This window comes from Lagopus muta, chromosome 8 (assembly GCF_023343835.1).
Source record: "Lagopus muta isolate bLagMut1 chromosome 8, bLagMut1 primary, whole genome shotgun sequence".
Lineage (NCBI taxonomy): Eukaryota > Metazoa > Chordata > Aves > Galliformes > Phasianidae > Lagopus > Lagopus muta.
In genome coordinates, this window is record NC_064440.1 from 13,080,195 (window position 1) to 13,095,339 (window position 15,145).

Here is a 15,145-nt window from a genome sequence, read left to right on the forward strand (position 1 = left end):
TGTACCATGCAAGGAACTCATAGGGCACTCATAGACCATATAGAGGCCTGCGCAGAACCCTTGGTTGCAGTCTTGAAAACATGGGAGGATGGGGGGAAAATCATTCTTCCAGGTTGCCTGCATTGTGCCCAAGGCAGGTACAGATCTCTCAACTGCAGGGAGTTCTATGCTCCATTCACCCTTCTCAATTCTCAGTAGCTGGGCTGCTGGCTCTCCCCACACATCCTTTTTCCATTCCCGTTTTTTCAGCCCAGTTGTGACCATTCAATTATTTTTCAGCACCCTTCCAGGCCCTGCAAACTTAGACAAGAAACAGACTTCTAAACAAATCCAGCTCGGTGAAAATACAGTCCCTTTATTTTTCAGGCACAAAACCAGAAGCCCCAAAACTTATGATTTGGGTTTGCTTTCAGAGGACATTCACAAAGTGTGTAAATGCTACCTGAATGCCAAGGTGGGGAAGAATGGGTCCATACACTGGGCAATTACCCAACTGCTAATTTCTATAAACATATCAGCGTTTGATTTGAAATGCACTGGAAGCACGGAGCTGCCCACCACATTCAGCACGTAACGAAGCGGTCATCCCTTTAACTTTACAGGAGCTGCTTTATCTCGGCACCCCAGCAGCAAACAAGTGGAGGAGCCATGTCAAATGTGAAATAAAAATGAGCAATGCCTATAAAAGAGAGATATCATGAGAATCTGCCACTTGGGAATAATGAAAGGCTCAAGCAGGTTGCGCTGATTGTGCAACCTACTAGAGGCCTGTCAGCTTTGATAACAATGGCAGCCATCAATTCCTGTAAAAATGGCAACAGCATGAATTGGAAATTGTGAAGCACCAGTTAGGGTCGAAATGAGATTTTCTTCAAAATGCATTTGTCTGCGTGTTCCTACTCACTTGAAAAGCTCTGGACAGATCAGAAGGAATGTGAAGTAGAGAGGGTTGCAAGCTTTTCCCCCCCCCCCTCCCTCCCCCCCCCCCATTCCTCCTCCTCCTTCATACAAAGTATTTTTAAATGCCAAAAGCTTTCACAAAACAACAGCAGCTTCAGACCTGCCAAAGGGCAATTTGAAAGTGAAAGGTATTCTCTTTAAATTACTTTGGAAAATGATATACGTTATGAAAGGCGTTTACTTTTAAGTGTTAAAGAGATACCAAAAATCTCATTTTATTGTCACATTGCTGAGGCAGGCAGCAGAGGGGAAACAGCTGTGTAAAACTGCCTGAGCTCCTCTCTCATGAAAACCTACAGTGATGCAGCAGGCCAGGCTGAAATAAAGCAGCAACTTGTTTGGAATTTTTGAGGGTTTTTTTTTTTTTTAGAATATTCCAAAAAAAGCCAGAACTTCCACAGATGATACATATTAATAGTTGGGAAAGCACACAGCTTGCTACAATGCTGATTGAACTTCCTATTTAGGCAACAGTCATGATCAATTTTTGTATTGTCTAAAGGAAGGCTGAGCCAGAAGAAGAAAATTAGCGAGTTTTCTGCCTTGGTTCTAGATTAGAGTATTTACAACATATTTATATGTTTTACACCCCCCAACCTTTCATTATAAGGGTCACTATAATTTTTAATATTCATTTTTCTAAACACCATCACACCTATTACTCCCCACAGGAAAGAGCAAATTGAGTCAGCCTTTAATACGTGCCTCATAAATGTAAGATGGGCTGGATGGAAAATAACATAAAGGCCTTTAAAAAAAAAAAAAAAAAAGAAAAAAAAAGAAAATGTGAGCCTGGAATCTGAATAGGATGAATGCAGTCACTGCGTTCAATGTAATGAAGGCAAACGTCGGGACTAAATTTTCTCACAAGAAGAACAATGAAATGTGAGCCAAGGAATGGGTTCAGACCTGATATACAATAATCTCTTTGTTTATAACTCCCAGTTATGTTTTCTTTCTCTTACATGGTTTTAAATCTCTTCTACCTGACAGAGAAAGAATTGGTAAAAAGGGGGCACACTAAAAATCCTAGCATGCTTACTGTCCACCAATAGAACTTTTCTATTTGAATGGGACCTCGGTGGATGACACCCTCCTGTGGTTTCCAAAGGAAAAATTCCAACTCAAGTAAAACAGAGCAGACAAATCAGGCTCCCCTTGGGGTCGGATTCTGCACCCATGGATGCTGGTCCTACAACAAGCATCACATAATCAGACAAGAAGGTAGGACTGGAGAGAAGAAAGACTTTTCCATCTCTCCATTCAAACTTCTGAAAACAGAAAGCAGCAAGGCACCTCTTCCTCTCAGGAAGTGGTTCAGGTTGAACGAAATCTCATTGCCCTTTCCCCTAAGACTGTCCCCTGCATTCCCCAGCTCTGGTCTTTTGCCTGTGCAAAGTCACAATGCCTCCTAGGAAGTTTTTAAAGCTGAAGGACCGAAGTTGTCTTTGTGATTTCTTTGAGCTCTGAGACTTGCCTTCAAGGAACAGAGACTACAATACAACTCTGTGTGAGATACTCTGTGTTCTCAGAAACCAAGATATTGCAGATAACCATTGTGAATGAAATGAGCTACAGACAGCAATACTCAGCATGGTATTGTACTTGTGTTCGACAGGTTGAGTTTATACAAAATGTACTGGCATTGACAGGAGGATTTCTTACTGAATCGGAAAGACCAAAAAGAAAGATTATAAAAAAAAAAAGGACAAAAATAGTTTACAGTTCCCATCATTTCCTGCTTCCTTTGCTATTTGAACTCCAAAGTTCTTTCATCAAGTAGGCAGAAAAATCTGATTTTTCCAAGTATGAAGTGCACATAGACATGCATACACATACAGAGTTGCACTCCATTGCATCTGTCAACTTCTCCTGTGCTTCTTGGAGAAGGCTGGGGACTGTTATTCTCCAGGCTGCAGAGAAGTAAACAGTGATGTAACTACGATTACAGATTCAGAATAAGGGGGTTTGTAGAATTATTTGTGAATTTGTCATGTTAAAAAGTTGTGTTAAGAGAATGGAAAGTCCAACACACCAAAACCAGGCATTATATCCTTCTCTAAAAGAAATCCTGGTTTTTGCACAGGAAATATGGACACAGTTTCTAATTCCAGGATTATGTAAAGGTCTCTTCACAGCACCCAAGTCTCAATCGATACCCAAATGTACGGCGCTCCTGCAGAGCTCAGTAACATCTATGCACAGATTTATACAAGTATCTTCCCACCACCAGTTCTGATTGCACCTGCTCTTTGAAAGTCAAAGTTTGCCTCATCATTACTGCAAGAGAAGTTTCCAAGGAGAAACACAGCACATTGCAGGAAAAATGACATTCCAATTCATATTAGTGGCAAAATTTCTTCAGCTTGAGGGGTAGGGGCACAGAGAGATCATTTCTTCAGGTGGGATATTAAAAAGCAATACATTTGATCATTTGTGAAAAGCATGGCTTGCCAGGGACTTTACCCATGAGGGCCCCAGGGCTCCCAGGCTCCCTGATTATTTGCTCTCCCTAGCCTGCAGCTGCAACTGTAGCAATTTCTCCCCTTCATATTTTATCTTCAGATGCTGGCTTTTCAGTCATACCATGTGTAGGTAACAGATGTTTCTCTTTGTGATGAAGAATACGTTTGGCCAGGTATAGAGATCAGCCCAGGGGAAAAGACCAGCTCCTTGTCCAACAACCAGAGCTCTTGGGAAGCATTTGGGGCCAGCTAGAGCCTTGGGTACCCCCTTTACAGGAAAGCCCAGAGAGGCCCAAGTGGCAGAGATGGATCTAGGTGTTAGGTACAACTGAATGCTTTGGGCTGTAAAGGGGGATTGTCAGTGCAGCAGGCATGGAAGGGCATTTGCACACTACTCTGACTGCAACTGAATACAGCAGCCCTCTCCCAGCACATCCCAATATACCCTGGGTGCCCTGTAGTGTGCTTCAGTTGTTCTTTTCACTCTCATCAGGGTGATGGAGATTCAAAATAAGCCGTATATTGGTGATTCATTTCCACTAGAATCAAAGGGTTTAAGTGCTCCTCCTGCCTTTGTTTCCTTATCTGTCGGCCAGCAGTGGCACAGTGACAGTGAATGCATTAGACGCTGGGCGATATTCACACACTCATTGGATGCAGGAGAAAGCTGGGAAAAGCTAATTTTGGTGAACTGTGAAAGAAAAGCCTTGAGAACAGCTTCAGGCTCAGTGCGTGCTTGCAGAACAGCAAGGGCACATGCTACACTACTTGCCCATCTTTGATATTCCACTTCCACCATCATCACAAAGAAATAATCGATTAAAAATTAATACCCCAGCTCCAAGGTAGCAGTATTACTTCCTAATAAGTTTCTTCCCAGCCACTGCAGGGCAGTAAATCTGACATGACATAGCCATAAGAAGAAAAATATTAAATTTCAATTTATTCTTAAGATCTGTTCCAAATTCAGCCCCGTGCTTGCAGAAGTTTGAAGGCATGCCCTTCTCTTTTAAGCAATATAAAGATCACTAGTGAAAAATAGCTAATTGTGTTATTTGGCCCAATGAAGCCTTCTCAGTGTTTAACAGCACTCACATATAAGCAGAGACCTCATTTTTTTCCCCAGGGCACTTAAGCCTGTTCACTGCATCACCATCTACCCAATGCCTGACAATTACATTTATGCTAACCCATGACAGCTTCAGAAAGCTAAATCTAAAGTGAAAAAAGATCTCATACCTGAGGTTACCAAGTAGGATCCCCATTCAACTACTCTTCTTTAAAATTTCCTTTGAAAGAGCATTCATAATCTATAACACAGCTTCATCCCTCTATTTCTCTTCCCTAAGGTCTTATCCTTCTCACAGCAAAATTATTATGGGAGATTATATGTTCTTTCCCAAAAGCATGATGTTGACAGCTACAGCAGAGTGCTTATCTCTCATTAACCCTGCACTGCCCCAAATCCAGCTTCTGCAGAGCTTGGATGGATGGACTTACCTGCTGTGCTCCCCACGACCAGAGCTTGGCATATTAAGGCCATTTGCCAAGTAGGAGCACTCTGTCCAACCAAGGACAGTTTCTATCTGGAAAGGGGATTAAACAGCTGAAGGAGGAAACAGTCGCAGTCAGAAGGAGAAAATAATGAGCTGTCCATTGTGAACCGCAAAGTCTGCTAATAAGCAAAGTCCCTCTTTTCCCCAAACTACAAATCTCAGCCTTTAGGACTAACTCATAGCTAGTCAGCCTAGTTGCCTTCATCCCTCTAATATTTAACATAGGATACTAAAGCAGAAAACTATGGCCTCGGCTCTTTTTCAGGAAACGCTATGAGGTCAATTATATCATAATGCAGCTCTTCATCTTTTCTCCAAGGGAAGCTTTCCCTTTTCTTTCATAAACCTTCCTGGTAAACTGGAATTGTTGATGACCTCCTACTCTCCATTGGACCAGCTTCACCATTTGCTTCCATTTCATTTTATTTTTTATTTTGCCATGGCCTTTGAGCTCTGAGGTTCAGTCCTCAAAGCTCTCAAAGACCAACAAATAACTACACGTTCAATTTCTTCCTGGAGAGAAGTACTGGAGACCTTTGTTCAGCCCCAACCTCCAGGCAGAGAACAAGATAGGAAATGAGCCACCATCCATGCCTCTGAGGAGAGCCCTGACCCTTGACAGTGGTTGTGCATACATACATAGTGACATTTTCCACCCAACAACAGTGGGGGCTGTTCCCTAGCTCCTGTTCCACACTGAAAAGTGGCAAAGCTGAAGCAAAGACAACCAAGGGCAACACAAATACCCAGCCTCCCATGCGACAGCTGGGCTGCAGCACAGCAGCACATCAAGCCCAGACCCCCCGTCACTCAGCCCTCTGCCTAAACCACAGGGCCATTAAGCTAATAGGCATTAGTGTATGATTTTTCCCACAGGAGCATTTATTTCCTTGTGTGGTTAACAACTCCGTCTTGTATTTCTCACTGCCATTGCTGTGTTGGCATTCTGTAAACCTCCTTAATTGTTGTTCCTTGCCCTTTCCTCTTGGGTTTCTGTCTGCCTTGGGACTGAGGTAGACTGAGACGTATTTCATCTTGCCTGCTGCAGTAATGATGTTTGCCATCAGAGAAAGGGTTTGATCAGGAAAAGGAGGGGGAGGATATAGAAGGAGAAAAGTAGCAAAGAAAACATGAATGAAAAGCAGCTCAGACAGAGAGATTGAAAACGTTGATTTGACATCTGATGCTTCAGAGAAATTCTTGGCCATGTCTCCTTAACCAGGGCCTTTGTGCTCCCTCTCTAGCTGCAGCAGGAGCAGCACAGCAGCAGAGTTGTGCTGCAGAAAGTCTATAGAATCCCTTATCCTCAAAAAAAGCAAATGCTATCTCTGCACCAGAAGATAAAATGCCCTGCATGGATTTTGCAGGATTGCAAATCCTAGAAAACTGTTTGGCTCCATTTTACACATTGCTACTTCTCCTTATTCTTTGGGATTTGCCTTTTTTTTATTTCTAGCCAAAGAGACTTCAGTGCCTTGATAAAATATCCCTGCTGTTTTTTTATTAAGAAGATGTGACTATAGGAACAAAAATCGAATCCTCTCTCTGATGGAGCCTTTTCCCCCTTAGACAACACCAGGTGTGACTGCACATAGCCACAGGGTTGGAAGAAACAGGACTGGAAGAAAGTGAAGATGATCATCCAACACTACGACCATTCTGCACTGCTGACACTGCTTTATAAGCACACTGCTTCTCACCTTCATGTCTCAGGGTTGCTAACCCACTGCTCATAAAGTACATGCAATGCTCAGCAAGAGGAAAGGAGGTGACTATGGAAGTCTCTGGCTGGATGAGGAGCAGAAGTCATGATTCAAAAGCCAACTAGCTGCTTTGAACACTGCTAAAGCCCAGGGAAACTCCATACTGCCTAGAACAAGTGGAGATGTTTTTCTTCTCAAACCAACAAAGCTTCCAGGATATTTCAGGCCTTAAATCTGTCATTGCACTGGGATAGGATATTTCCTCTAAGGCTGGAATAATCCTGAGCAACACATTACAGAGAGAAAGCACACAGCTCTATATACGTACATACACATGCCATGCCAGACTGTGGGATGCCTGCAATACAACCTATTTCTACCAAGGCTGCTGAATTTTCCTACTGCCAAATTGACAGCCACTGTACATGAGGATGTGTTTAGATATATGGTTCATATACAGATATATAAATGCATTATTGCATCTCTTTATCACAGAATCACACAAAATCACAGAATCACCCGGGTTGGAAGGGACCTCAAGGATCATGTAGTTCCAAACCCCCTGCCTGGCAGGGCCACCAAACATACACATTTAGATCAGGTTGCCCAGGACCTCGTCCAACCTGGCCTTGAACACGTCCAAGGACGGGGCATCCACAACCTCCCTGGGCAGCCCGTTCCAGGGCCTAACCACTCTCCTAGTAAAGAACTTCCCCCTAACATCCAACCTAAATCTTCCCTCCTTCAACTTGGATCCATATCCATTTATGCATCTTGAGGGCTGCCTATATTTCCACCTAGGAGCTCCTTGACAAATAGATGTATTAAGCATATGGGCCACAAGTTCCACGTTACCTGCACACAGTTAATCTGGTGTTCAGGGGAAAGGTGCAGCATAGGTACCTAAGGACAGATCACACTGAAAATCCAGGAAAAGAGAAATTCTGAAAATCAACCCAGATGATAATTTGTGGACAAATGAAGTGGACTGCCCTAGAAAGAAGACATGATGTCCCATGGCCTTCATCTCTATTTATACCACTGCATGTAATTAGGTAAGAAAGTGGATTATATTACATAGATAACTAGATCTCATAGATAATAAATTGCACAGGAAAATAAATAAAACATATTAAGCAGGCAGATTCTGCATCTGCACATCAGCTGTTTGAAGCACTGGCAGTCATTCCTGAGGATGAAACAGCTACCAGCACACCAAAAGGCTGCATTCATACCATACCCATGTGCCACTGCCACCTCCCAGCCAGACAATGAGGAACTTGAAGTGTCCTTAAAAGGCTGAACTTTCCTCTGGGACTGGGCAGCACTAACAGTCAGTGGGATGGCATTTTACACTGCTCCCTTCCAGATGCTTCCTGCAGCAGTAACACAATTTTTCTTTCTATCAATTGTAGCAGAAATGTGTGTTTGGCACATGCAGTCTCTCTGAACACAGAAAATAGGAACAGCCATCTCTTCCTACAGTGCAGTGATTTAATATTTCCAGATGTGAGCCCAAGCTCAGCCTTGCTGTAAAGTCACTTGAATTCCAACACACTGTGACTGCAGAGAGGTGCTACTGAACAGGAACTTTTTTCAGCATGCCCTTAATTAAACCCAGCATGGCAAGGCACAGCTTTCTGCAGTTTGCATCTGAACCTTATTCGCCTGAAACCCCTGATGCTCACTCTGGGGATACAACTCCCTGTGCGTCAGCAAGAAACAGAAATCAGCCCAGGGAAAAGCTCAAACCACAAGGCAGCACTGCCACCCTCAGCTGCTCCTGCAGATCTGCAGACAGGAAAGGCAGAGCTGCTGGGCTGATAGTAAGAAATTCTTCAGCATAAGGCAACAGAATCTGTTTCCATGCTCAGGCAGCAGCTCCTGTATTAATGAAGAAAGCTGTCAAACTCCTTCTGGCTACAGGAAGGAGTTCCTCTCCATATCACCACAGAAACTGCAAATGTGTGGGACCCCAGGAATGATGGTTCAGTCCCCAAGCACTCACAGCAATATGGGTGCATTCAGTTCAAGTGGCCACAATTTGCACATTGTTTGATATCTGTGTCTATGGACTGAGTTGTGTCAGAATACTGAGCAGGAAGCTCAGTCCCTGTACGTATATCTTACTCATTCAAAATCATCCCAGTGCCATGCTTCTTGTATCCACGTGGCTGATCTCCTTCACTCTAAGGGTATGTGAGCATGACTGAATATTATATTATATCTCATCTGAATAGATCACACAGCCAAAAAGGAATGTCATTGTGCTATTAGAAGGTATTTGTCTCCAGCGATATCCAAGAGAGCTGAAGGGGAAGAGGTCTAAATCTGTTTAGAATGGGATGGACCTGACAGATCTAAGTTCTGCTTTTGTCTTGTGCCCACAAAAGTAGTATGACCACGCTTATGTTCTGTGTGAACATACATATGTAAGAGAGTATGAAGGTGTCATCTGAATGTGGGAGACTTGAATCCTCCTTTAAGCTCATGGGACAACTCAATTTCTGTCCAGATAAGGTGCAATTTGGCACCCCCCTACCTAACCCGGCTCATCTTGTTATATCTGAGCTAACTGGCTCAATCCTTCTTCAGTCAAAAGGTATTTTAACATACAGATCCTTTTCATCTCTTCTCCATCACCCTAGACTGATAGACATAGTGTATATGCCTTCTATTACCAGTTACTAAGGTGAGTTAGATGTATCTCATTACTAAATCCCAAGTCATACATCACTACACCCATATATTCACTACCTAGATACAGCTCTCAGGCATCAGCTTATAATGTGATAAAAAGCACAGCAATAACAGCAGAATAGCAAGATCCTCAGCTGCAGCAAGTGAGAATTTGCTCCAGTGCAGTAGCCATGGGCACAGAAACAAAGGAAATAAGCTACTTACCCTCAGAAGGCCTCAGGTACACAAGGATCTCCAGCAAAACACCCTCACCCCCACTGCTTACCCTTAAATGAGGTCTGCAAGGGATGGCTCCTGGCTCCACCCCTTCCGGTCACTCAATGCATTACATGCACCTGAGTTCCCCTGGGTTGGCCCTGCCTTCCCACAGGTGCTCAATCACTGGCTCAGGCCATGACTTAGCATTTCTGCTACACAGCTGTAACTCTGATCCATCAATCCACACTCTCTGGTTGTTCTTCACAAGCAGAAAGCGAAGAGGAATTGGAAATTCAGTAAAGGCAATATTGCCTTGATTCCATCTATGAGGAAGGAGAACTACCTCAAGGACTGAGGGAACATCTCTGTCTGATAGTTGAAAAAAGTATGGACAGATCTGCTTAAAAAATACTCATTATTATTTCTATTGCCACAGTTCCCAGAGACCAACCATTTTCAGGAACAAGTTTAGGTCATTTTATGAAGGCAAAGCTACAGCAGGGTTCTACTGAGAAGAGCTTCTCACACAAGAAGGAAGCAGCAGAATAAAGTCCTTGAGGGACAAATCACAACCTGCATTCTGCAACTTCCCCTATACCAAGTTGTCTTGCTGTAGTCACACTATCCACTTCTCAAGGATGATTTTGCACACTCGCAGGGGCTGAGACATTCAGAAGGAAGAAATAAACCCTTGCATGAATGTATCAGCAATGCATGCAGGCTCCCCATAAGGTGGTCCATGGAGCCACCAGGATGCCCTTCCTGCAGTACCCCACACAGTGCCTTGCATTAGGCCAAATTCAGAAACAAAAATAATGATATCCTTCAACACTCACAGGCCGCTACCATAAATTTGTCTCTTTATAGACGGTTGCTTTGATCAGCGCTTTTGCTGTCTTTCATAGTGTGGCTATAAGCAGTCTCATGGCTTTCTTTGACCACGGGGTTTTGCAAATGGACTACATTGGACCAGCAGCCCAGGCACTTTTTCACAACTGAAATTTGTTTTGTCACAGAGTCCATTAAGCGGAAACGGTTCTGCACTGCAAAGCAACTCTTTTGTACCCCTGTAAAATCCTATAAATCTACCAGTCTCTCTGCCAAGAGCAACTGCAAACAGGCTAAGGGACTTCTGCGGGAAGCCAAGGCTATTAAGTGCTACCGACTGGACTTTAAAACACAGGCTGCTGCTGGTTCTCTTAAACTCTGTGTTAATGACTGTTACACACTCTCCCCAGCTCCTCGTTTCTCTCCTTTTTATTGGAAAATATGTTCTCATCTTCTATTTTTTGCTGTAAAATGAGCACAGTTATCATTATCCTATGTCCTTCATCATCCACTGGCCTGGCTACACTCCTGGGGCTGACCCAGCCTCACATAACAAAACTCTTATCCTCTAAGGAGCAGAGGACACAACTTATTTCTTTATAAGCATGAAAAACAGAAGAGGTATTACAAAGCTGGCAGCTGTAGGGTTTTATCCTAATTACAGAGCTCGTTTCCCCAGCTGAGATGAGGCCTGTTAGCTCTCCTCTAGCCTATCCCGTAGACCAGTAACACCTGCAAGACGATTTCCAGCCACAGCATGAGGTTTAGTGTAGGGAGCTGTCTTTTACAAGGGCTTCACAGCCTCCCTCCTACTCTGCTGGATTATGTTTTTTTCCCTAAAAACCAAGAGCTGTGCTAAGGCACTGCAGATCTGAAAGCTCTGTAGGCTATTTGTGCTGAAGGAAGGCAACCATGACACAGCAGCAGCACCAAGATCATAACAAAAGCCCTGAATGTAGTATTGGTGAATCATATACAGGCTGCAAAGGAACTATCTGTAAGCAAAGACTCACATCCATTACAGTCCAGCTCCCAATCTAGCCATGCCCATGGCTGTAGAAAGAAAAGACCACCTAATGATGGAAGCAAGAATCAAGCCTGAAGGACCAGAAGAGGAGGACACAATTTGTCAGATAATGCTGTCTCTGGTATTGCTGAAAGACATCCTTTCTGCAGTGGCATTTACAAGAGATGCATTTTTGTCCCAGCCTGCCCTCAAAGGAAGACAAACCCCAAGGAGATTTCCATTAGCCTCACATGATTTGTGACATGATCTTGTGATGAGTAGCCTGCTGAGAAAGCACTGACTATCACTTCTGGAAATTACCAATTAAAAAAAAAAAAAAAAAAAAAAAAAAAAGCCAATCTCAATGAAAGCCCTTGGCTACTTCCCAGTGCCAGCTGGCAGAGAGTGAAGTAACCAGCACCCACAACAGGCATCCAGCCTGGTAGTGGCCATTAACATGATGTCCACGTAGATGCAAACCTCCAAAAGCATCAGTGCAAAATGCCACACAGGGCTGTTCTGCAGGTATGTAGGTATCAAGTGTGGGTTTTGTATGTGTCCACTTGAGCTGAGCCCCAGCATAGGGCTGGGCAGACCTGGGGAATGAGTACATAACAGGCCGGGCTGGATGGGACCATAGGCATCCTGATCTAGTGCTTGATCCAGTAGTTGGCATCTCTGCCTACAGCAGGGGACTGGAACCATGTGATCTTTGAGGTCCCTTCCAACCTAAGCCATTCTGTGATCATAACCTGTTTAGGGGACTAAATAGGAGTGAAATACCTCTAAGCCATCCTCAGCACCTACACTGTGTGGGTCCTGGGCCTCCACAATCTCCTGTGATCACACAGCCATTCCGAGGAACTCAAATTAGCTCTCCTGAAGCTTGTTTCAGCTGAACTTTATTTCCTGCCCCACCTACCCACCCTTGCAGGTGATCTCTAAGACTTTGTAGGCATCTCATCCAAATCCCTTTTCAGTGATAAGGCACACAGATTATACATTTATGTTGTTTACCTTATCTTAGCACCAAGTATTCATGTATTTGTCAGCTCTCCATGACACACAGTATATTACCAACATTTCTGGGTACAAATAGAACTTAGCCAGAAGAGATCCAGAAGCATCTCAGCAGCTCAGACACCAAAACGCCCATTGATTTCAATAAGATTTAGGTATGGGGGTTTCTCAGGCACTGTCAATCTGCTTATGTGCCTTTATGAATCTTTCAGTACCTGGGCACCTTTGAAAACCGAATCCAAATGCCACACTGCAGCCTCCCACAAGGATGTCTGAATCGTTTCATAATAGGTATGAAAACCCAGCAGCCTCCATGCAATTATCCAGCTGACAGCTGCTTCCACTACAGCAGTGCTAACATTTGTATGACTGAGTACCAAAGTGGGACAGCTTTTGTACATCAGCACAGAAATATTTGGCCAGAAGATGACTAGGCAGCCTATGAAAGCTGATGCGTGTAACAACAGAGATAACAAAAGATAGTTTCCAAGTGTGACTCAATGGATTAACTCACCTTATCTTTCCCCTATTTTCTTTGGCTTTTTTTTTTTTCTTTTTTTTTATTTCCTATGCAAGCAACCATCTAGAGACAATCTCACACCTGAAAGGAGGCAAAGCAGATGTGCTTTTGGACTGCTGTGGGACCCTGCATGAGTGTAAGAAGCAATGCTGTCTCAGAGACTTGTCTCACTGCCTGTCCTGCAGATAAGTGCTGCTGAAATATTGGTCTCTTTGCTACTTATAACATAGGAGGTAACAGCCTTAAGTTGTGCCGAGGAAAGTTGAGGTTGGATATTAGGAAAAACTGGATATTAGGAAACAATCTCAAAAGGAGTGGTGATGCATTGGAATGGGCTGCCTGGGGAGGTGATGGAATCACTGTCCACGGAGGTATTCAGGAACCTTGTAGATGTCAGACTGAGTGATATGGTCTAGAGCAGCCACAGGCATGGGTGGATGGTTGGTCTGGATGATCTTAGTAGTCTTTCCCACGTTAATGATCGTATGATTATCATGTCAGTGTGCCCCTTTAGCCACGGAGAGCATAACTTTGACATCTACAGCTCAAGATCTTTCTGCTGAGCACATGGTTTGCACCAGCCCTGACCACAACAACATCAGAGTTTTAAAAATTTGACTGAGTGCACATTCCTTAAAGTCAGCAATCTTCCCTGGCACAAAATCTCCATGTCCCTGATCACAGAGACTGCCATGTCAAAGTTGCTCAGATATAAAACAAACAGCACCGTTCACAGTCTTAACCAAGACAGAAGCAGGAATGTCTTCAGCGCCATCTGTGCATGGTGAATCGCAAGTATACAGAGAGGAAGTGTTTAAATTGCCAAAGCATCCATACAGAATAATGCAGCCACCATAGCCAATACTTAAAAACATTGTATTCTGCAATATACCTCTGTATAAATGATGCTGTCACAGAACGGACATTCACATTTAATAAAAGAGAGATCTGCGAAGAACCACTCATCTCCGTATTCAAGTGCTTCATCTGTCCTAAATAAGGTATTTTAAGAGTTAAAGAGCACCAAAAAGGCAGAAAATTCAAGAAGGAACGAAAAAAAGTTATTACAGATTTAACCAGCTGTGTAAAACCCCCAAAGCTTAGAATTAAAAGCTTTTAAAAAGCTTTGGGTAGATTCACCGAGTCATCAAAATTTAAAGGCAAAAATATTCCTAAGAAGATGTTACCCAGACCTTTAACTCAAAAATGGAGAAAGAAGTGGGACAGGAGAGGATTTTTTTAAAAATAAAGAGAAAAAAATCCCTTCAAAGCCACTGACAGACTTGGGCTGGTCTAGTTATTTCTAACAGTACTTATAAACGGCTGTAAATCCCACATACTCTGCAGAGCAGAGTACAAGGGATATATGTATGTGCTGGGCCAACGTGCAGCTTGTCCCACACCTGGTGTTTTGATTCTGCAAGGTCTGTGGGTATGTGTTTGGGTGGGAAAGGACATAATATGCAATTCTGGGACAGTAGATGCCTTCTTAAAGCTTTATGAGGAACTGAGCGAATGAGGCTTCACCAGTCATCTACGGATGAAAGCTGAAGCATCAATTAACTAGCAAAAACAGATAGCAAAAGCAAAGCTATTGCCAGAAGGCTGCAAAAATCTATAGGGCTTTACCCTGGCACAGGAGAAGTTCAGCTACTAAGCTCCTTTAAGTTGAAGCTAGAAAAGCCACTGGGTGACCCCATAAAGTAGAAACTGACTCCCTGAAGTAGGTCCCAATGATGTGGATTTTCTGACCATCCCCCTGTTAACTGGAGATTTCCATTTTCTTGCTAATTCTTGCGTATCAGAATAATGAAGTATTAAAAATAAAACATTTTCTGTTCACGCTCCAGCTGTTAGCAAGAAAATCATTACCAAATTATTGTAGCACTTGAAACCACCTATGTGCTTAACCCCAAACCATCTGGAATGGAACAGAACCTATTATCCTTCTGATCTGGATCACATCTTTAATCCAAGGACCAAAGACTGTTGTGGTCACTGAAAGCTGAGGATAGAATAACAGCATCTCAGCATCATAGAATCATTAAGGTTGGGAAGACCACTAAGATCATCCAGTCCAACCATCAACCCATGCCTGTGATCACTCAAAGCCATATTCCTCAGTGCCACATCCCCTTTCCTTGAATGGCTGGCTCCAAGGATGTTGTCTCCAGCACCTCCCAGGGCAG